Source organism: Suricata suricatta, chromosome 3 (genome assembly GCF_006229205.1).
Source record: "Suricata suricatta isolate VVHF042 chromosome 3, meerkat_22Aug2017_6uvM2_HiC, whole genome shotgun sequence".
In the NCBI taxonomy this organism is placed as follows: domain Eukaryota; kingdom Metazoa; phylum Chordata; class Mammalia; order Carnivora; family Herpestidae; genus Suricata; species Suricata suricatta.
In genome coordinates this window covers 35939897-35964795 of record NC_043702.1, presented here as the reverse complement: position 1 = coordinate 35964795, position 24899 = coordinate 35939897, and the positions used below count along the sequence as shown (strand labels likewise).

General features: G+C 37.4%; 1 protein-coding gene across 1 annotated transcript in view; it reads left to right on the top strand.

Moving 5' to 3' along the window:
* Positions 1–24899, top strand: part of PLCL1 (phospholipase C like 1 (inactive)) — a 331059-nt gene that overhangs the window by 153354 nt on the left and 152806 nt on the right. The window lies entirely within an intron of this gene.

Here is a 24899-nt window from a genome sequence, read left to right as displayed (position 1 = left end):
GCCCTACCATATGTGATCTTTTTGTGACTGGCTTCTTTCACTTACCATGATGTTTTCAAGTTCATCCATATTGTAGCATGTGTCAGTACTTCATTTCTTTTTATTGGCAAATAATATTTTATTGTATGAGTATACCATATTTTTTATCCATTTATCAGTTGAGGGACATGTGGTGTGTTTCTACTTTTTGGGTATCATGAATGTGCTTCTATGAACATTCATGTTCAAGTTTTTGTGTGGCTACATGTTTTTATTTGGGGGGGGTACATAGCAAGGAGTGTTAATCCTGGGTCATATGGTAACTCTGAGTTTAACCTTTTGATTTCCACATCAGCTATACCACTTTATATTCTCACCAGCAGTTCCTAAGGGTTCTAGTTCCTCCACACTCTTGCCATTATTATTATCTTGCCTTGTTAGTATATGTTTTTTTTTTTAAATTATATCCATGCTAATGGTTGTCAAATGATATCACACAGTAGGTTTTTATTTGTATTTTCCTGATGACTAATGATGGTAAGCATCTCTCTGTGTGCTTATTGATCATTTGTATATCTTCTTTGGGGAAATACCTATTCATACCCTTTTCCCATCTTCAAAATGCATTTGTGTTTATATTATTGAGTTGTAAGAGTTTTTTAAAAACGTATTCCAGATAAAAATCCCTTATCAGTTACATGAGTTTCAATATTTTCTCTCTTTCTTTGGGTTGTTATTTTAGTTTCTTAATGATGAAACACAAAATTTTTTAATTTTAATGAAGTCCAGTATATTTATTTTTTCTTTTTTTGTATGTGCCTTTGTTATCATAATTAAAATGCCATTGTCTAATCTGAGGTCTTGAAGACTTACCCCTCAATTTTCTTCTAGGAGTTTTATAGTTTTATCTCTTACATTCATGTCTTTTATGTTTTAAGCTAACTTTTACATATGGCCTGAGGTAGGGATCCAACTTCATTCTTTTGCATAGGAATATACAGTTATTTCAGCACAATATTGCATTTTTGAACTTTTATTTATTCCCAGAATACTCTTCTCTTTTCTTCTTGGCTGTTTATAGGAAGTCAACTCACGTTTTGCTTCTTATAAAAAGTCTTTCTCTCCTTTTAACTTGTCATCTTTTCATGGGTATGTACCTTTCCTCTCTGCATAACTAGAGCATGAAACTATATCTTATACCCTCTGTGACCTATGAAGTGTCAACTGATCAGTGTCCCCTAATGCCACTGTCAAAGTCAGTGGAAAACTGGAAGAGTAATAGGTTTTGGCCTTGTAATTCTGACATTCTTAATAGTTTCATATGTGACTATGTTTGAGTTGCAGGAGTTAATCAGAGGTGTTATGACTATATCATAGTGATATTCTATAGATTCTTATGACTTTATTGACAATTATGTTAAGTGCATTAAAAATTCTAGTTTCTACTGTACCTTATTTATTTATAAATGTTTATTTACTTTTGTTTAATGTTTATTGATTATTGAGAGACAGAGAGAAACAGAGCATGAGCATGGGAGGAGCAGAGAAAGCGGGAGACACAGAATCCGAAGCAGGCTCCAGGCTCTGAGCTGTCAGCACAGAGACCGACGTGGGGCTTGAACCCACGAACTGTGAGATCATGGCCTAAGCCGATGTCAGTCGCTTAACCAACTGAGCCAACCAGGCGCCCCAAAAGTCTTTGTTTACTTTTGAAAGAAAGAGAGAGGGATGGGAGGGGCCGAGAGAGAATCCCAAGCTCACTTTGGAGCTCAGCATGGGGCTTGATCCCATGATGATGAGATCATATGAGCCAAAATCAGTAGTTGGAGGCTTAATTGGCTGAATCACCCATTCACCCCATGTCTACTGCATTTTATTTTATTTTATTTTATTTTATTTTATTTTATTTTATTTTATTTTATTTTATTTTATTTTATTTTTTGGGGGAGTGTCCTAAATGCCACTCCATTGTACATCTTAAAATGGTGAATCTTTTTTTTTTAATTTTTTCATGTTTGTTTATTTTGAGAGACAAAGAGACAGAGCTTGAGCAGGGTAAAGATAAAGAGAGAGGGATAAAGAATCCCAAGCAGGCTCTACACTGTCAGCACAGAGCCTGACACGGGGTCTCAATCTCAGGAACTGTGAGATCATGATCTGAGCCGAAATCAAGAGTCAGACACTTGGGGCACCTGGGTGGCTCAGTGGGTTAAGCCTCCGACTTCGGCTCAGGTCAGATCTCACATTCCTGAGTTTGAGCCTCTACTGCATTTTAAAGAACAACAATATTGACATTATATATAGTTTTCAGGATTTAGTAAACAGTTGTCTAATATTTGCTTTTTGTGTGAATGAGGTCTCTTCTCATGAAAAATTCTATTATGAGTATCTAATATGCCTTTACCTTAAATGATTGACAGAATGAGATGCAATTTTTGTAACATTATAAATCAGTGGATATTCTGTAAATTGGTACTTTTTTTCTGAATTATACATTGGTGACCCTGCCATTTCCAGGTTTAACAGAGAATTGTCTGCCATTTGGTTTCTCAGTGAGAGTATGGTTTGGGGAGCAAGGTTGTATTTCATGAGAAATTCTGTAAGTGGTTTTGCATATCTAATATGCTCTCTTAAGTGACTGGTAGAATGGGATGTGCCATGGGTAGCAGGGCAAATTGGTATATATTCTACACGAGTAGATTTTCTGAGGTTTGTAATACAAATCACCCACCTATGCAGACATAGGAGGACAGGTTTTCCATGAGGTATTCTTGGGAAGGCAGCATCCACGATTAATCTTTCCTTGATACATTTAAATCCAATAATCTTACAACTCTGTAATATATGAAATATTCCCAGATATAACCAGTTCCTTTCTAAATGGGAATCAGGAAAGCATGGAAGAGCAAGGAGAAGGTCTCTTAACCAAAGTCTTTCAATAACTTCACAAGATTTTGCTTAGGAAATGGAAATTGCCTTTTTGGTACTATGTTTTTCATTGCATTTCTGGTTCTACTGGAGGTTTCCAGAACATAGGGCAGTGTTAGCAATTGCACATTAATTTTTTCCTTACTCCTTTTCTGAGAGATTGTAATGATCTGGGTGATGTTATGGCTGGTTCAGAGATGGCTGTTTTATTATTTCACAGTGAGTGGGTTAAAAGGATAATTTATACAGAATTACCCTCAAAGTGCATGTGTAAGTTTAATATATGTTGTACTCTGCATTTTTACAGGATGTGTGCAGTGACAGTTTGTGCTCTATAATAGAGATGAGATGTCTAGTTTCTCAAGGTTAGCCTCTGAGTTAATTAGGTGGAACTGTCTTCCAGATGTGTCAGATAGTAACTATCTATAGTTGCTGTTCTATTGGTACCAGAAGTAACTTTGCTCTCCCCTGAATTTCCTTAGCATTTTATCTGTCCCTTACTGCTCTCATCACCTTTCACCCACTGTTGTCACTTAGCTTTAGCTATCTACCCTTTTTTTTATTTTTTAATCTTTCTGCTTCCTTTTCACATAGTTTGACTCATGATGTTCATTTAGTAGATGTGGTAATAGTGGTGTTGAGCAGCAGATACTCCTCTCTGCACAGGTGATAGGATCACACTGCCCACCACCTTTGGCTACATGACTTGCTTGTCATAGTAGTAATGCATGTCACTTTCAGAGGAAAGCATTTAATAGCTAATGTTCAACTCCTACTTTTCTTTCCTCTTAACTGTGATTATATGTTGGGATGGAGCCCGAGTGCCCAAATGACTTGAAGACCAGAGCCCCCTGCTGACCTGCAAAAGACATGTAGCTTCAGCAAGAGATACATTTTTAATGCTTTAAACAGCTGAGATGTTGGGATTTTGGTACACATCATAACCTAGCCTGTTCTGACAGATGCAGTAGACTTGCACTTCCAGTATGAGAGCCACCAGCCACATGTGGCTATTGAACCTTTGAAATATGGATAGTCCAGTTGGAGATGTGCCATATGAATAAAACACAAACTGGACTTTGAATGCTTAGTATGAAAAAAGTAGGTAAATGGTAATTTTCAGGTGTTTACATGTTGAAATGATATTAACATATGTTATTAAAATTAATCCCACATCTTTACTTTTTAAAATTTTATATCCTGTTGGACAATGTTGCACTGAATGATAAACACTGAAGACAGGAGCTTAGTCTTTCATCCTTGTTCTCTTACAGCATCTCAGAGGGATCTGGCATATGGGATATGTTAAATAAATATCAGTTTAATGAGTGCACTATGTCTCCATCTATATTTAGCTTAACATTAAAAAATAATGCAATATTCAACATGAAGCTTATTTGTATTTTTGTGTTTAATAATTTTCTCTTTTAATTCCTTTAGCTAAAGAATAAAATCTCTTTAAATCGGGAAATTGAATGCTATGTTTTAATGTTATGTTTGTGTTATGATAATGTTTTAAAATGTTGCATGCTGCAAAAATGCTGGGATTATGGTCATTAAATACATGACCTAATCAAAAATTTAAAACGGTTAATCCCAATGGCTAGCATTTTTTTTTATCATTGCAAAAATAACCAAGAGGTCCCTGTTTTTTAGTCATATTGACACCTTTACTTATTTGCCAATGTCATCCATTTTTATTATCTACATTATTGTTTTCCCCTTTGTATGAGGCCTTCTGTTACAAATCAGAAGGAAACAGGGAGAAGCAGAGCAACTTTGAGGACCTTCTGCCACGTCAGATGTGGATGACTCCTCATATGAGGAAGCAAGGCTTTCAGATTCTAGATGAATGAGACAGAAAGCAAAATAAGTGGTGAAAGGAGCTCTCAAAAGTAACATGACTTTAAGAAATAAAGGGTGGGGCAGAGGAAATATAGTCAGTGGTGTTGTAATATGTTGTATGGTGACAGGTGGTAGCTACATTTGTGGTGAGCAGAGCAAAAATTAGACTTAGGCTTAAACATAGATTTGTGGAGTCACTATGTTGAGCACCTGAAACTAACATATCACTGTGTGTCAACTTTACTTCAACAAACAAACAAACAAAAGTGAGCAGAAACTTTTAGGGAATGAAAAACAGGCAGGGGAAACACAAAGTAACAAAGATATTGGAAAAAATTACAAACAGTTATTAAATTATAGCTATTGGTGTTAGAGTGTATGGACTAGAGGGAGTTATGGAAGGACATATACTAGGCTATCCCATTGGCTAAGGAGGCACTGGGGAAGGAGACATAGATGCCTTCATCAAAAGACTGTAAGATAAGCAAGGATGTGTCCACTAACCAATTTATCCATAATTTGCATGAAATCCCATGTTATGTGTATGTGCGTAGAAAGACATATGACACAGCGGTTACCAAAATATTAGTGATACTTTTCTTTCTGGATGTTGGCTGAATTTCAGGTAATTTTACTTTCTTTGTTACACGTTTGACTTTTTTCCCAAATGGGCATTTTTTATAATCTGCAAATAACCTGATCAGCATTTTTGCATTTATGAGTAACATTAAGACAGAGTTTAAAGATCCAATCAGAAGTTGTCTATATTATTTGTATTCCATAGAAACAACTGTCAATTTATTATAAATAAAAAGAGGAGTAATTAGAAGTGTATTAAGTGAATGTATTCATTTTGGTTACTGGGGAATATTAAATACATCTACTAATAGGGATGGCAGACTCTTGCATGAGTTAGGCTTCAGTCTCCTTCCTAACTAACAAAGTGAAATAGCTTGTTCAGATTATGAAAGTATCTTATCTGAAAGGCAACATTTCTTCAGAAAGACAAAAAATGCTTTTGTAAGATTATAAAGGATTTGGGAATTATGCCACGAGGGCACATGCTGAGTAATGTCAGGTTTTCAGGCAGGGTGCCAAGTTTTGTCAAAGAAAGGCAAATATGCGATTTGTTTTGCAATATCCGGAAAATTTAGAACTCTAATTTCTTGGAAAATCTTTCCAAGATAAATTTAGTGTGAAGACATTCTACTTCAAAAAGTTACATATAGCAAGAAGAAAGGGAAAAGCAAAGTGCAACAAGATGTTAGATGATAAAAGGAGGTTTTTCTTCTCCCAAAGAGATTGTGACCTTGCTGAATTCAATTATGTGTCTGACAGCCTCACAGAAAACATCCTTGTAAGGTTAATTTTGCTGAAACCCCTGAGCAAGGGTAAAATAGAAAATTATCCTATACCATCAGTTCACTTTTCTTCATCTTTAAAAATGTGCAAAAGATGAGGTGTTGTATATTCAAAAGTGTTCTGAATCTCTAGGGGATCCTGAGCAAGTCACTGAAACTTTCTAGGTCCAATTTTTCTTATTTGTCTAATACAAATGCTTTGGATTACAAAACATTCCATGTTTTCTCCTAGGTTTGTCTTTTAAAATAAAATGAAAGTATTTTATGATTTTTGACATATTTATATACTGTTTGATATATATCAGTAAAAACATTTTTTTAATTATGGTCTGGTTCTTCTATGATGTGAAAAGCATTTAGGTGAGTTTATAATTATCTAGAACTATGACTTCCCCCAAAGTCCCTTTTAGGTTTCCACACACTTTGAAATCTTGGTTGCCGCAAGGATCATTGATTGACAGGAAGAATCCAACTGATACAGGTTTTTGTCTACAAGATGGCTGTACTGATTTAGAGACTCAAAAACATTCTCTCCATTGCAGGATAAGTTTCCCTTGTGCTCAAGCCTTCTTAGCTGATGGTGACTCTGCTTGCCTTGGGTGGAATGTCTGCTCAGGTTTTTGGGCCTTTATCAGACATATTCCAGCTTCTCTGAGAGGCTCCTAGCCAGAACAGTGCATATAGGTGTGAACTATGAAGCTGTAGAAGGCAATGGGTGCGTTTTGTTCTGTGGCTGTTTCCCTCCTTTCCTCTTCATCAGCTTTGGAGCTGGTGGGGGTCAATCCAGTGGATTTGTTTTTAAAAATTTATTTATTTTGAGAGAGAGAGAGACAGAGAGAGAGAGAGAGAGAGAGAGAGAGAGAGAGAGAGACAGAGAGAGAGAGAGAGGGAGGGAGAGAGAACAGTGGAGGGGCAGAGAGAGAAGGAGAGAGAGAATCCCAAGCATGGGTCACACTGTCAGCACAGAACCCAACACAGGGCTTGAACTGAACTGTGAGAGCATGACCCAAGCTGAGATCAAGAGTCAGGTGCTTAACCAACTGAGCCACCCAGGTGCCCCAATTCACTAAATTTTTGAACAATTTTTCAATTGAAGGTGAATTCCAGGTGACCTTGTGACTTGATTATTCAAAGTAGGGTGTTTTAAGCCTGTATGATGTGTTCACTATACTCTCAGTGAAAACTTGTGAATGATTTATTTATTCATTTATTCTACATTTGTTGAGTGCCTACCAAATGCTGTCTTGGGGACAGCAAATATGAAAAAACAAAACATGATAATGCAATAAGGACTAGGAGATAATAAATAAGGAACTAATTAAGATTAGGACAGCCTCAGTGAGGAGGTATCATTTTCTTCTTGGTGAAAAGAAGGAGCCAGCCATGAAAAGGCCTGGTGTTAGGATATTTTAGGTAGAGGGACTAGTTTCTGGAAATGTGGGGATGAGTTTCATATGTTCAAAGGACAGAAAGAAGGCCAGTGTGGCCAGAGTGCAGTGTGTACTGGAGGGAATGACAGGAGTTGAAGTCACAGAGATGCGTGGGTGTGAGGTCAAGTGAGCCTTGTAGGGAAAAGTTTGAATTTCATTGTAAGAGCAATTAGCCACTAGAGCGTTGAAGCAAGAGAAGGACACCATCTGACTTGTGCTTTCCATAATTCCTCTATTTGTTTGATGGAGAATGGGTGGTTGGAAGAGTATGAAGGATTAGGAAGTTAGTAATCCAGTAATCCATGTAAGAGATGATGGTGACTCAGACAAGATTGAGAAGGAGAGAAATGTCATGGTTTTGGGACACATTTAAGGGGAAAGCCCATAGGCGTTAATTAATGGAAGCTTGTAGGAGAATAAGAAAAAGCATGAATCAAGGATGATTCCTATGTTGTGGGCTTGAATAACTGGGTAAATGATGTGCCATTTGCTGGAGAGGGACTGGTTTAGAAGCATATGGAAGAATTCTGTTTCTGCTGTTAGATTTGAGCTGCCTATTAGATATTGAAAGGGAGATGTTAGAGAGGTCACCGAGACCTCATTGGACAGACCCATACTGGAGATTTAAATTTGGGAATCATTGGAACTGACCTACTATGAATTATGAAAAACTAGATAAAATTGTAAACCAGTTCTGTAATTTATCTTGAGTGTGTGCTACTTTTAGTCAGGAAAAAAAAAATCTTTCCTAAAATGATATGGTAATTATTACTTATTACTTAGGCTTTTTGTAGTAGTTGATTATCAGGCAGTTAGAATAACCACATCACTTTTATCTGATAATTAGAGTTAATTTGCAAGTACTGATGATAGGCTGACTCACTGAATAAACAAAATACAGAGCACAAAGTTTGTCTCTACAATCATTTGTGTGAAGTTCCTTTTCATGTCTTTTAGGCTTGGGGTTGCTGAATTCTTAAGAGTTTAATTCTTTTTCATTGCCAAACCAATGGCTTTATTGTCTTATAGTATTGTGTTCTGACAAAATGCTGTTGGGGGAAATTCTTACTCCTCCCCCCAACCTCATCTCAACAGTACTTTTATTTTTTATTTGTGTGTGTGTGTTTAAAAAATATAATTTATTGTGAAATTACCTAACATACAGTGTATACAGTGTGCTTTTGGTTTTGGGGGTAGATTCTCATGGTCCATCACTTACATACAACACCCAGTACTCTTCCCAACAAGTGCCGTCCTCAGTCTCAGTGCCCATCACCCATTTCTGCCTCTCCCCTGCCCCAGTCTACCTTCAGTTTGTTCTCTGTATTTAAGAGTCTCCCATGGTTTGCCTCCCTCCTTCTCTGTTTGTAACTATTTTTTCCCATTCCCTTCCCCCATGATCTTCTGTTAAGTTTCTCAAGTTCTACATATGAGTGAAAACATATGAATGGTATTTTTGAAATCTGTTTGCACTGGCAGGCCTTGAAGCTTGGAAGATAGTGTGATTATAGAGATGCTTCACCTTATTGAGCATCTACCAAATGTCTGTCATGATGCTGGTTGTTTTGCATAGATTATCTTGAAATTTGATTAACCCCCTTGCAATGTAGGCATTTTTATTTCCATTTTAATGGTGAATAAACAAAAGCTCAAGGGCACATAGCTAGTAAATGGCAGAGTCAGGTTTGTCTGGTTCCAAACTCATTTACAGTTTTTATTCTGCCAGGCTGTTAAACTAGCAAAATTCCCCTTAGTTTATTCTCCCAGTCCTGTTTTCCCCTATCAACTCTTTTATATCTTTCTGGCCAACCACCCAAGTAGCTACCACCCACATTTCCCTTTTTAGAAATGGTCACCAGAGATGCACATGCCCACCCTCTGATACTTCTGCTTTGTATGTATAGATTTCAGCCCCTGCCATACCTACCTTCTCCTCAGCCATGCCTTTCTACCACTCTTTAGTATTCTATTAGTTAAGCAGACTTCACATTCTTTAACCTTTCCCTTCAGCATTTTCCTTATACTCTTGCCAAAACTCAGTCTTCACTTTGTTCTAAGTTATAAGTTCCTGAGCCAAATTCATCACTAGTGGTCACTTCTCCCACTTTTTCTGGCTCTCGGAATGAGGAGCAGAGGTCAGCAAATTTCCTCCTTCCCATCACACCCAGACTATTGTTTTCTCATTGTCTCTCAAGAACTTGTGTTTTGAACTGTCCTCTATTGTTGTATGCCACACGTTTTCCATTTTATATTCAATTCACACGTTCTGATTGCTTCTCATCCCACTGAGAGCCTACTTTGGCTGACTTCTTCTGTTTCTTCTAGTATCCCAGGAACCTAATACTTACCCCTGTCTTCACAGATCTTTGACCTCTGGACCTTCAGCAACTTTATCTCTGTGACATTCTTGCCCGTTATAGGCACTGCCATCCTTCTCATCTGAAATGGTCTTCTCAGTGGATATTGCTTTCGGTTCTACCTTTTCTCAATCTTCTCTCCTATTAAATCTTGGCTTTATTTTCATTGTCACAGCTTCTTGCCCCATCTGTTTCCTTGACATGCCACACTGGCCTCTCCCACCTTCCTATGCGTCGGGACTTTTTGGTCCACAAGTTAAATTCAGGTCTTGCTAGCTTCATGGCCTTCAGACTCTGGTGCCCATGTCTTATTTTACTTGCTCTGCAAATCTACAATTCTGAGTAGATTTTACCATCTTATTTCTCTACTCCTGAGCCAAAAAAAGTAAAAAACCCTGATTTTTTTTTACAATAGGAACATTTATTATAGCATTTTAGCACATAGTCAAAAGTCCCACGGTTATTGAAATCAGTAACTCAATAACATCATCAAAGACCTGGGATATCCCCCCATTTGTTGCTTCTATTAGGTTACCTTCAGTGTGACTAGTTGTCTTCATGATTGCAGGACAGCTGCTATAGTTCCAGGAGCCATCCACAGAAAACACTCAGCAGAAAAATTGGTCTGATTGATCTTGCCACAATTATCAACCCACAACTAGACCTCTGGCTCTATTGCAATCTCATTGCTAATTAGCACCCACATGTGTTCCCCACTGGGACTAGTCTGAGTTTTTTCAAATCCCAGTCTTATCAAGCCCCATCTACTTTCTTTTTTTGCCTCAATATTTCTCCCACATCTGTTCCTATTACCCTTTGGTCCCTTTGGTCCCTTTGATCCCCTTGGTCCTATTACTCTTTAGTCCCATCCATTCACTCCATTTTATCTGCCCCTGAAATGATTCTTCCTGAAGCATGGTGCTGAGTATATTACCTTTTGCAACCCACTTGCAGCAGATCCCTTAAGTTTAGACTTTTTTGTGTGACATTCAAGGTCCGTCATGACTTGGCCCTACTATACCATGTTTTCAATCTTAACTTCCATTATTCCTGTTCATATACTCCATGAGATAATCAGAGTGAGAATTCCTGGTCGTTCCTTCAATGCTCCCAGATTTTCTTACCCCTGTTTTTGTTCCTTATTTCTGAAGAGGACATCCCCTCAACTCTGCAAACAAAATTAGTACACAGTTATGGTCTAACTCCATTGTTATTTGCTATAAAAGGTTTCCTGGTTTCTCTCTTTACCAGAAAAAATTATAGTCTTTTCTGAATTTTGAGGTTGATTATCTTTGGTCATCCTTTATTTTGTATGATTATTTATATACCTCCATATCAGTTGCTCTGTAGCCCCAGTTTTCAGTATTTCCCACTGATATCATTTGAACAATTCTTCAAGAGTTAGTGGTTTTAGTTGTTGTTTAAACTTTTTTTTCTGGCCTCTGATCCTAGTATCTGTTATGTGCTTAGAGGACATCCGGCTTTGGGGCCCTCTGGGACTGTACATAATTTTGCCTGGAAAAAGACCAAACACTATAACAAAAATTGTTCCCTTGGGTATTTAGTTCTATTGATATGAGGTTGTTTGCGTCTTTTCAGTTTAACACAGTGTTTTAATTAAGAGACATAACAAAAAAGATTTAAACAAGTATAATCAAGTTAACATTGAGGGACTCAGTTTAAAATATCATTTAATTATATTGATCCTACCTTTAAAGTATCTGTGAAATCTATCTCCTCTCTGTCCACACTGCTGGTGCCTCATTTCTGATGCTCACCACCTTTCTTTGCCACTAGTTTCTTCCCATTGCTATTTGTCTATAGCAGAGTTGTCTTCATTCCAAACAAATCTGGTGATGATACCTGCTTCTACACATTTTCTGATTCTCCATCACTTCTAGAAGTAAGTCTAAATTCATTTGTGGAACTTTAAATTCCCTTTAGATTCTCAGCTGCCTTCCTCAGGTTCATCTCTTACTGTTTACTCAGCAGTGTTACTTCACCCTTCTCAGAAAAGCCCATGATTTTCTGAGGCCTGATATATCCCCTTCATTTTCTTACCCTGGCCAATTCCCATTGATCATTTAAGGCCAGCTCAAATACTACCTTGTCTGTGAGACTTTTCCTGCCATCCTCAAAGAATGGATCCTTCTCTGTACTAGTCATTCATTCATTCGTTCATGTATTAAAATCCAGGTGGTGAAAAGTGCTGGTATACAATGCATAAGTCTTATTTTAATATTTTAAGTTTTTATTTAAAGTCTAGTAATTAACATATGGTGTAATATTAGTTTCAGGAGTAGAATTTAGTGATTTATCACTTAATTATAACACCCACTCTTTAAATATGGACTTATGGACTATACAAGGAAATGTACAAGAAAATGACAATATTGAAAGAATTGAGGGGATAAAATTTGAAAAACTCCCAATGCATTAGAAAGAAATTCTAAGACTTAATGCCTAATTAGATAAGGTGAAATGCAGAAAGTGGACGAGAATAGAATAATCCCTAAATTTCTATCTTGAGTGGCACAGAAGGTATATGAGCCTCCACAGAGATGATAAATAATAGGAAAGAACAAGTCAGGTGGGTAGGAATGAGTTTAGTTTTGACATACATCTAGGATATTTGAGTGGACATGTTCACACACAGTGGGATACATGGATTAGTTACTTTGGGCTGCCATAACAAAATACCATTGACTGGGTGACTTAAACAACAGAAATTTATTTTCTTACTGTTCTGGAAGCTGGAAATCTAAGGTTAAGGTGCTAGTAGTTTGATGTCTGGTGAGAGCTCTCCCTTTGGGTTACAGATGTTTGCCTCTGTATGCTCATGTGGTCTTACTTTGGTGTGTGCACATGGAAAGAGTGAGCAAGTCAGCTTTCTGGTGTCTTTTCTTACATGGACACTGATCATCTGGAATTGGGGGCCCACCCTTATGATCTCACTTAATCTTAATTACCTCCTGAAAGGCTCCAACTCCAAATACAGTTATAGTAGAGTTAGGACTTCAACACAGGAATTTTTAGGGTGGGGGAAACACAAACACTCAGTCCATAATGTATATAGAGATCTAAAACTGACAAAGTAAAAAATTAATGAACATTAGGGGGTCCTGATTATTTCTACTATCCTTTTGTCTTCCCATTTCCACATCCACTGATTCCCACTTTGCAAATTTAAGTGCGTAATGCCAGAGAATAGTTAGGAATTTGCTGAAGGACAATAGGGAAAGCTATACTTTGAATTGTCTTTAAACCTCACTCATGAAAACAACCTAAAATCAAGAGATATATAAAATATAGATACAGTATGGTTTACAGTATATAGTCTGTAATTCATAGATCTTAAAAGTTTGAAACCTACTGATCATTCTGGGTAATAATCAGTTATGGGACTCTTACACATATCACCTTTAAATACCACTTGATATATTAAGTGGACCTTACCATTGTTTTGCTTTCCTTTGTGATATGAATGTGAGTTAGCCTGAGCTGTTAAGAAAGTAGTTGTGGTCCAGATGTGGTCCAGGATACTAGAAGCCAGGGTGGGGGCCTCTATTGACCTTGCTTCCTTCCTTGCTACAAGCCAACTGGCTTCACTTAAGAAAAGAAGAGCCTCAACAATTTGTTGATCCAAGCCTTTTAACTATCAATAGTTCCCCATTAATTGTTTTATTCCTCTAAACTTTAAGGTATGATTTTTCTTTTAGATAAATGCTGTTTGATTTTGAAAAGGAAATATAAAAAATTGGTTTACAAGTTAACCATTCTTGATAGAATGCATTTTAGCTCATCATTTAAATATTTTAAACATTTTCTTCCCCATTACACTTCTGTTCAAATGAGGAGGGGAGTGATTATTTGCAATGTTAAGCTTCTCTCACATTTATAAATTGGTTTGCTGAGGAACTTCCTGCAAGAGTGAACTCATTTCATTTAAAATATGATTACAAATATACAGGTTAATATAATTTTTCATTTATTTGAAATGTACTTAGCAATATCAGGTTGTTTGAGGCTGAAATAAACATTTTCTGTAAAAGACTTGTTGGCACAGAACCTGGCATTTGGAAAGGGTAGAACTAATGTTAGTTGTTGTTTTTATATTATTATTGCCAGACTCTGTATTAGGCAATGGAGATAGAAAGAAGAAAAGGACACTATAACAAGATTAAAGGCTGGTATGAGGCCTGCAGGGAAGGAGTTGGAATTACCATTGTTCTCTGAAAATAGAATTTTGGCTATTTTGTAGGTTGGATCTAGAGCCTTCTGCCAGCTTACACTCCAGGTCTGTGCATCTATTCTCACGAAATATGCAGATCTGCAAAATGCACAAAGGATTACAGAGGATGAATAAAGCACAGTATTTTCACCACGGCATGGGCATTAGACACCATTAGACAGCAGCATTCTCTATTTAAAAGCTCAACTATGCTTCCCAGGGTTTTGATTTTACTTTATCAGTTGCATCTCCCCTGTCCCTTCAAGGGGAGCATAGCTGGAACACAACTACCAGTTGTTATTTGAGGTAAGCTTCATCTTGTTGATTACCAAAGTGCAAATCTTGCTTTGCTTAAGAACTTTTTAGATTTGTTTTTATTAGTAGTGATTAAGCGGATCTGTGGAAAATGGGTACTTTCCAATTTCTTGAAAGTCTAAACATGTTTTAATGGTTTGTTTCAACATGTTTTACTTTCTATGTTTCAGTAGCTTAAGGCGTATTACTGATTAGAAGACAAAGAAACTTTTTTGAATTACTTTATTAATCTTAAATTTACCACTTATGGTAATTTATAATTAGAAAAATTTGGTTATTTTAAAAACATAGGAAACTAATTTTTATTAGCACCTAAAATGGCAATGTTCAGATGTGTCATGAAACTTTCAATAATAACTGGCTCTGATTTCCTAAGAAGTAAGGGTACAATTACCTCCTTAGAAATCAGAGCCAGTAGTTTGGATTTTACAAATGATGAACTTAAATCTATTGAAAATATTTTCAATATTAAGGAAATACATTAAAAATCTATTTAGGTATATTTTACTGATCCTCAATAGAAAGAGTATCATGTTCATGCATTCTTCCTACTAAATATTTGGATTTTTAAATAATAGGGTTCTTTCTAATGGTTGTCTCCAGGGTGGTCCATAATACTGACTTGGTTAGATTTGCAAAATTGATTTATATTTCAAACTTAAGTGCAAGAAAAGGCAAAACATGTTTCTAGTGACAATGTTTATAGAAAGTGAGAAGGTCCAGTGGAAATTCCAGAAAAATGATTTATCTTATCTAGAAAAATTAGAAGTGGTCCTGTTATTACTTCATTGGCTTCTTTTCCAAAAGAGTGTATAAATAAAATTTTGTAGGCCTAATTGAAAATAAAAGAATAGTGATGGAAGTTAGCCTTAGTATTCCTATTTCATTAAAGCATAGCTCATTTCAGCTAAAAATTTTAAAACACCTTCATTATGAACATTCTTTAATGGAAGCTTGATGAGTATCCATATCTCAGGTAGCTCAGGAATTTTTGGAGGCATTCAGTAATTCCCAAGTATACCACATGGACAGCTGCATGCTGTCAGGGAAGGGCAAGGTAGGGTCGGAGAACCCTGAGGTGAAATCCTGGCTCTAGCACCTACCAGCTGTGCCACTCTGACCCAGTTGATTAAGCTTGCTGCATCTCAGTCTCCTCACTTATAAAATAAGTGGGAGCAAAATAACCAACTCCTAAGGTTGCACTGAGAGGAAAATGAAATCGTTATGCAGAGTGTCTTGCACCATTTTGTTCATTTTAGTTGGCATCCTTTTTTATAAAAATAACTCTTCAAAACTTTGATATTATCAGGTATTGAATATAACTCACAGAATGAAGTGAATGGTGTAAGTCAGGGGTTGGCCTTCTGCCTTTTTGGTAAATACAGTTTGATTGCAGCATAGCCCCATGCATTCACTCATTTAGGTAGAATCCACGACTGCTTTTGCACTACCAAAGCAATGCAGTTGCAACATGTGGCCCATAAAACCCATGATATTTACTGTCTAACCTTTTACAGAACGTTTGCCAACCCCTGCTCTAAGCTGTTGTCAAGAGATTGCCTAATTGATATGATGAAGTGTCATGGTTTGGGCAAGTGGGAGAATCCACCTTAAGTGAGGTACCATGGGAGTAAACTATAGTATTACTTAGCTATTCTCAGGCTTAAAAGAAATCTAAGGATCATCTGTGATTAGTGCTGAGGTCTCCTGGAGTAGTTGGGAATAACAAATCCAAATCTTACAGAAGGGAGTTTGGATAGGATGGAAATTCTCGTGATTTGGTTTCAGAGTAGAGAGGAACTAGAGACTGATATCAGATCTCACTATGTGGTGTCCTTTATCAGCCGATTTCTATGAAAATTGTTCGGAGCTCTCTTTACACAGTGAGGATTCAGTCATTCTCAACAGATCCTTGTGCATCATTCTAAGACCTGAATTACTAGATTGCTACCAGGAGTCTGAGACCCTGAATTGAGTGAATTTTACCTATTTATTGGAGCGTTGTTCTTCAAGTGCTGGAGTGGGGAAAAGTAGGTAGGGCTGCCTGTGTTACTTACTACCTAAAGTTTCAAAGCTCCATTTCACTGAATTTAATAATTTTGATAGACTTAACATCAGGACAATTGTTGGCCTCTACCAAAATTTCTGAGAAGTAATTTTCATTTTTTACAATAAGTTATATTTGGCTCTTCTCAAAATCTGTTTTTTCTCCTGAATTGACCTTTGAGAAGCTAGACAATACAGTAATCACTCCTGGAAGCTGTTCAGTGCTCTAGAGTTTACCCACTGCTTCCATTTATACAGTTTCACTCGAATATCACCATCACCATACATATTAGAAGGATTGGAATTATCTTTTTACAAATGATGAAAACTTCAGGTTCCAGGAAGTTAAGCCATTTGCCAAAAGCCATGCAACTCTGAAGGGTGAAAGAGGGCCTTGAATTTGTCTTCTGACTTGGTATCCTGTGTTTGCTGTACCCTGTCATTTTGTCTGATGTTCCATCTCAGACAAACTTATTGAAAAATGGGTAAAACATAAAATCCCATTATTTTACAAAAGAGACATCTAGATAAGAAAACAGACAATTTCATACTAGAAGGCAAGAAAGATCATCTGAATCTGAGGTTGTAAACTATTGGTCCATAAGCCTCCTTTGGCCTGTGAATATATTTGGCTTAGCCTATGTGATATCAGCCTATATATGGTTTTATTTAAAAAAACAAAACATGGCGAGGTACCTGGGTGGCTCAGTTGGTGGAACATCCAGCTCCTGATTTCAGCTCAGGATGTGATCCCAGAGTCGTGGGATCGAGTCCCTTAGGATTCTCTCTCTCTTCCCCTCTGCCCCTTTCCCCTGCTTGCACACACTCTCTCTCTAAAAACAAAATAAAATAAATAAATACATGGAACTAGCTACCAATTAGAGCTAAAGTAAGTCCTAATTTCCAGCTTATTTAATAAGATCTGGCTATACTGGACCCACATTCCTACCTGGCAATAGACTGGATTGAAACACTGAAACCCTTGCTTCCTTTGGAGCCAATTATCTGCTTTCCAGTTTCTGTCAGTCTCTCTCACCTTGTCTTGTCTTCCCAGCCACACCCTGCTTCCATTATTTATAATACTGATCTGGCTCATGTAGGCATTTGAATTTGTGACCACGGATCTAGACTAGAGTATTCAGTTTGTGAATGAGGAAATTAAATTTGAAGTAGTAGGGCAATTTGGCGGCACCAAGATTAGACCTTATTTTTCATATCAGGCCCCTGGGGTCTCTGGTGCCATGTCTGTATTATTACTAAATTATTACTATAGAATAATGAAACAGCAAGGGAATAGTAATTAGTTAGGAAATGATGCATACTTTTTAATAAATTAATAATGTTCAATGAGGGTCTGCTATATGTTTTATATTTATGTTCTATGAGGCAGATTTCAAATTTTTTATCAGACTATGGTTTGTAGCTTTCAGTTCAAAACACATGGCCATGCAAATTGAATGAATGAACTTCACTTTTTTTATATTAGAGGAGTTGGTGAGAGGGTACATTTTTTTATGGAAGTATAATTGACCTATAACATTATATTAGTTTCAGGTATATAACATATTGGTGTGATATTTGTATACATTGAAAAATAATCACCACAGTAAGTCTAATTACGCTCTGTGGAGGGTGCAGTTTGGATGGATTTGGTAGAGACTGAGTTTCAGTTTTAGAAGCAGAGTGTGTTTTTTCTTTGTGTGATGGAAGCATCGTCAGGCATGTGATAAAATGCCTCCTTAGTGGAAGCCCTGAAACTAGACAATAGTGTATGCTAAAGAGAAACAGGGGAAGAGAGGCAACTAGAGGTTATGGTAATTGTGGATATGTACTGGGAGACTGGGAAGAGAAGTGCAGGCGGGGGCAGACTGGCACACTCTCACAGGAGGAGTCTGCAGGGGCTGAGTGAGTGTAGGCGGTTTAAAGGAATTGATGGTGATGCATACCCCGTGATAAGAAAAGGTGGCAGGCATACAAATGGGTTGAATGAAGCACAGTGTTTATCATTTATTTTTTTTTCTGAAGTGTAATTTCTAGGATGGATTATATAGTTTAAATCAAAAGGGATAAATTATATTCCATTAAGTGAAACAACTGAGGAACTTGCCAAAGATAACTATGATAAACAATGAGTAGTTGACATTCTTGTTTGAATGAACCTCTAAAAACTAAAACAAATGTAAGATTAATATATTTCCAGATAGTTATGATTGCTGTTCTTCTTATTCATTCATTCAGTAATTGTTTATGAAAATTTGCTATGTGTAGGGAACCATACTAAAAAGTGGGGAATAGCCAAAGATAGAGTCATTAGTCTCTGCCTTTGCTCTCAACCTAGCTGGGGAGTTCAGATAGGAAGATAGGAAAAATGTTATACAGAACAAGCCCACATGAGTCTGTGTTTTGGCTGTTTAGAGAAAGAGACACCACTTTTCCTGGCTTGATCTGGAGATTTTCTAAGGGATGAGGACTGGGAATTTGAACTAGACCTTGAAGGATGAGTAGGATTTGAAATGATAGAAACTTCTTTAGAGAGGGGTAGTAGCAGTACAAAGGCCCAATGGCAGAGACCTGTAAGGAGACAAATGTGACAGAAGCACATGAACTTCCTAGCAGAGTAGGAGAGAGCTGGACAGGGTGGGAGGTGACCAGTTATAAACGGTCTTGACTCCTAGGCTACAAAGATGTATTGTATTGTATTTATTTATTATAAATTTTTAAATAAAAATTATTTTATAAAAATAATGTTTTTATTCATCTTTGAGAGAAAATGCTAGTGTGGGAGGGGCAGAGAGGGAGGGGGCAAAGGATCTGAAGCTGGCTCTGCACTGACAGCAGTGAGCCTGATGTGGGTTTCAAACTCAGGAATTATGAGATCATGACCCAAGCAGAGGTCGGATGCCCAACTGACTGAGGCACCCACTCAGCAACCCAGTTAGCCCTAAATTTTGCATTTTATTTTACTTGTTTATTTTTATTATTATTTATTTTTAATGTTTTTATTTTATTTTATTTTTTTGAGAGAGAGAAGGAGACAGACAGAATGTGAGTGGGAGAGGGGCAGAGATAGAAGGAGACACAGACTCTGAAGCAGGCTCCAGGCTCCCAGCTGTCAGCACAGAACCCAACATGGGGCTCGAACTCACAGGCTGCAAGATCGTGACCTGAGTCAAAGTCGGATGCTTAATCCACTTAGCCACCCAGGCGCCTCAGGAAATTGTATTTTAAAGATATGGTTTCTACTGTTGACCAAGGGATCTTGGTGCCAAGATTATGGTATACATTAAACAGTGTTTGAAATGGATAACTCTCAGTAGAATTTGTAAAATGCCTTTGTTAATAGTTACAGTTTAGAAGACAGTTTGCTCAGGAGAGAATCCAAATCTTCCTAAGGAGAAAGAAATCTCCAGAATCTCACTTGGAGTTCACTTGGTGGCTCTCCAAGGCATAACATAGGATGTGCAGAGACTGGTATACCACAGCAGGGGCAAGTGTACAGGGGTATGCCTATCAGGAGCAGATTATAGCTGGAGAATCCTATTTTGCTAAAGACAGTATTAAGTCTGGAATGTCATTTTATTTTTAGTTTCTGTATATGCCTATGGGAATCACCTTATATTGAAGTCCTTATAAAGCCTTTCATGTTACAGGGCACTCAATTATCTCATTAGAACAGCAAAGTACTATTTGGGGAAGACACAGTACACTGCAATGACCTCAGCCAGTGCTATTTTTATTTGCTTGTAGAGGTATGCTGACATGATGGGTAAAAACGGAGGCATGGAAATTTGATACGCTTTCTGTTATTACTCCTGGTGGCAGGAGTTTGCAATGGTAGGTGCCGGATATAATTTTTAAAACCAAATAGTAGGTATTTATGCTGTGGGCATCATGGATATATGCCTCAGGACAAAAGATAAACAGCTCCCTAACTTAATATGACTGGGAACTGATGGCTTGTAATAAAATTTCCAGAAAGAGTAGAATCAGAATATGTTTCTCTAGCACTGAGGCAGAGGTGAAGATGTACTTTTTGGAAAACTGTTCAATGTCTTAAAGTCTGGGTAGAAGTGGAGAGTCTGGATAAAATTGTTTCATGAAATTTGCAATATTCCAAAATTAATGCTTAATTTCATAGGATGTGTTTTAAAATATGAACAATTAATCTTACAATCATTAGGCTTGAAAAAGTATTAATCATGGAAGGTAATCATAAAGCAACCAAATTTTTAGCCATCCATTGTTCATTTAAGTTTATTCGTGCTCCTGCTTGTTCTCCTTGATCTTGTTTGAGGTTTAGATTTAACCTCACGACTCTTCCAGTCATTTCCACTTCCTCTGGAAGTTTATGAAACACAGTCTCTGTTTAGTAACTAGTGTGTCCAATCCAGGTATTTATCCTAGGCCTCAAATTTTCTTGAAGTTAAAGCTTCTTCTTTTTCCCAGCACAGGGCTGTTACAGATTGTCCTCTACAGTGGGAGATATGCTGAGAAGCTTCTCTCTTTCCCACTTGGTGCTTTTCTTTCTTCTCTTTTCCCAGCTTGCTAACTTTGAAGCACAGTGGGGTATGTAATCAAAGAGAAAAGATTGGAGCAGGAAAGTACTCATTATCTTCTGTGGGTTCTGGGAACCTTTCCATCCCTAGGGATCACTCATCTGTAATTTTGTTACATGGTGAAAGCATTTCTTCAGGATGGTCCTTCAAGATGTTTTGGTCATCTCCTAGGCTTCTGGCCACACACCTATAGTTCCTTTTGTTGAGATCCCTTACCTGCTTATTATTTCAAACATTTTAAGTATACAGTCATGTGGCTTTGAGTACGTCCACACTGTGGTGCATCTATACCACCATACCTCCCCAGAACGTCTTTATCTTTCTAAAAAGAAACTGCTGACCTATTAAAGACTAACTTCCTATTGTCCCTTCCCCCATTTTACTCTCTGTTTCTATGAATTTGACTGCTGTAGGTGCTTCATATAAGAAGAACCATACAATCTATGGTTTTTTGTGACTAACTTATTTCATTTAGCATAATGCCTTCAAGATTTATTCCTGTTGTAGAATATGATAAAATTTTCTTCCTTTTTAAGGTTAATATTCTGTTGTATGTATATGCCATATTTTGTTTATCCATTCATATGTTGATGGACACTTAGGTTGCTTCCACCTTTTGTCTGTTATGAATAATACTGCTATGAATATGGGTATATAAAATATTTGTTCAACTCTCAGCTCTCACTTTTTTGAGTATACATATGTTCATAAGTAAAATTGTTAGAACATGTGGCAATTCTATGTTTACTTTTTTAAGGAACTGACATGCTGTCTTCCACAGTGGCTCCCTCATTTTACACAGTAATGCACAAGGGGTTCTCACCAACACATTATTTTCCATTTTTATTGTTGCTCTTGTTTGATAATAGTGATTTTAATGGATGTGAAGTGGTATCACATTGTGGTTTTGATTTTTGATTTGCATTTTCCTAGTGACTGGCTATGTTGAGCATCTTTTAATGTGCTTATTGTCCATTTGTATATCCTCTTTGAAAAATTCCTATTCAAGTCCTTGGCCCATTTTTGAATTGGGTTGTTTGTGTTTTTGTTGTTGAGCATCAGCATCCTTGGATAGGATTGAAGGTGACCTATTGTCAGGCCCTGTGTGCTGTATCATCAAGATCTGGAAGAAGAGGGGCACCTGGGTAGCTCAGATGTTGGTTGAACATCTATCTGACTTTAGCTCAGGTCATGATCTCTCAGTTTATGGGTTCAAGCCCCGTGTTAGGCTCTGTGCTGACAGCTCAGAGCCTGGAGCCTGCTTAAGATTTTGTGTCTCCTCTGCGTGTGCACTCTATCTCTGTCTCTGAAAAATAAATAAACATTAAAAAACTTTTTTTAAAGGATCTTGGAAGGACATAGATAGCACACTCCAAGAGAGGAATGGAGGAAAGTTTAGTGAGGTATGCACAGGGTTATGCCACACCAATAAAGGATGTGGAACATCCTCCTTTGTTAACGTAGAACCATTATTGCCTCTGGCCTAGGGGAAAGGGGGAGGAGTGGTGACCGCCTAGAGAGAGCTATATCCACAGGAAAGGATGGCCCAGCTTCACTCCAGCCTCCATTAACTTTCAGCCAGTAGGGAGGGAAATGGAGAAATAAATAGCCCATCTTTTGCCTCTTCCCTTGCTCTGATTTCCTCCTGGTACCTTTCATTGGCCAGCCCTGTCCTGCAGCCTGGTTGATGTAGTTCACAGAGGCCAGCCTTCAGAACACAGAACAGGATGCTTAAAGGTGGAAGCTGGATCTAAATTGATAAACAAGATATCCAGCACATGTGCAGAGTTCCCATTTGGTCCACAGGACCTTCAACCTGTCTTTGGGATACAGTTAGTTCTCAGGCCAGAGCCCCTCCTTTGCTGCCCCAGGCTGATTCAGCCAGCCCCTTGCCCTCAGATTTCTCGGGTGTGTGAGTCAGTTGCCATTTCACCATCTTCAGGAAACACACGTTGCTCTAAGTAGTTCTGTTGAAGTTGCTCACCCCAAGACTCGAGGTGAGGGGCAAGTCCTTCCCTGGCCCCTTTCTCTTGTGGGGAGGATGAGGCTCTCAGCACACCAACAGCTTTCCCCATATATTCTCCTTTGCTTTCCAATCACTTGCCCTTTTATGCCCTCCATGTAGGTGTGGAAAGCCATGAAAGTGTGGGCGTTGCATAGTGATCTTCCTCCTCTTTCTGAGTTATAATAGCTATGGTTTAGGAACTTTGGAACCTGGGGCTGAATTAGTTCTATTTTAACGTCCTGTTATAAACATTATATGCAATATGTATTCCTAAAAGTTCATATATTTGGGTTAATGTAAACACGTTTTTTTCAAGTCCTCTCAGTGGGAAATGGGGAAGAACTACTTTATATTTGGGATCACTTTATCAATTTATACTTGGGAATATAATGTATGCTTTCTTTGGAAGCTTTTCTGATGTAGAAACACAGATCAATTAGGATAGTTCATAATTTCCATGAAATTTACCTATGTATTAGTTAGCTCTAAACAGTTAAATCTAAAATTAAGTAAATCAAGAAAGATTTCAAATTTAATAAGGTGCACCTAAATGAAAAATAAAGTTCATTCTAGAAATAGTCTTGTTCCATTCCTGGTAAGGTCAATAAGTATCTTCCTTGGAAATAAACAATTTCGTATCTGATTTGTTTATACTTTTAATTTGTTCTAAGTCTAATGGCCTAATTTTTAAATTGATTTTAGAATGAGCTTTAAGCCATTCTCTTTTTCATGTTTATGGTCACTCGAAGCAGACATGTTCTGGGAACTGGTTTCCTTATCTTGGCAGAGTAGTAGTGGAGAAGAGTAGCCATCATCTGCACTTAGAAACAAGATATTAAGCTGTCATTTCTCAAAACATTCTCTTAATACATGCCCTATAATTTTCAGGTTTTAAATGAGTTCAGGAGAACACTGAAGACTTAACTTGTGACATATATCTATGACTCTAATAAACTAAAAATATCAAATTTTGTCTTCTGATAAAATGTGTTGTCATTGTGCTCTGTTTGCACGTGTAACTTCAGCCTTCGTTATTATATTGATATAGTTTCATGTGCTATCATTTTAGGTAAAGGCTTTCCTGTTCTCTCTTATGAATCTTCTAAGAATGGACCCAGTGGATTCTGGGGGCTTAAGGGGGAGGAAAACGGGGCATTTTTAGGGCAGTGGAACTATTCTGTGTAATACTATGATGGTGATATATGACATTATGTATTTGGCAAAATCTAATAGAACTGTACAATACAAAGAGTGAACCCTAATAAAAAACTATGGCCCTTAGTTAATAATCAATAAATATGGGTTTGTGTACCACACATTGATAAATGCACTACACTAATGCTAATAATAGGGGAAGCTGTATGAAGGAAAGGCAGTGTATGGGAACTCTGTACTTCCTGCACAGTTTTTCTGTAAATCTAAAACTGCTCCAAAAAAGTCTGTTAATTAAAAAAAATTTATGTGTGAAGATTAGTTATGTGCATAGTCACTTTAGTTTTGCATAATCTCTTTGGTAAGCATACTTGTTTCAGGCTTACAAAATATGTTTAAAAGAAAAATGGTTTTCTCAAAAAGAAATAATCAGTTGAACAAATCAGTAGTTATCAGAATGCAGTCTGTAGTACATCCTGTTTTTCTAACTTCTCCAATTTACTAGTAAAACAACCCAAACTGCATGAGGAAGGAAGGATGCTACTTGCTTTTAAGGCTGCTTTAATGCTGTTAGGGTCCCATCAGAACACTGAGGAAAGTCTTCAGCACATGTACCACATGTACCAGCTTCTAGCAAAGAGACAGCGTGAGAGAGAGAGAGAGAGAGAGAGAGAGAGAGAGAGAGAGACTGTTT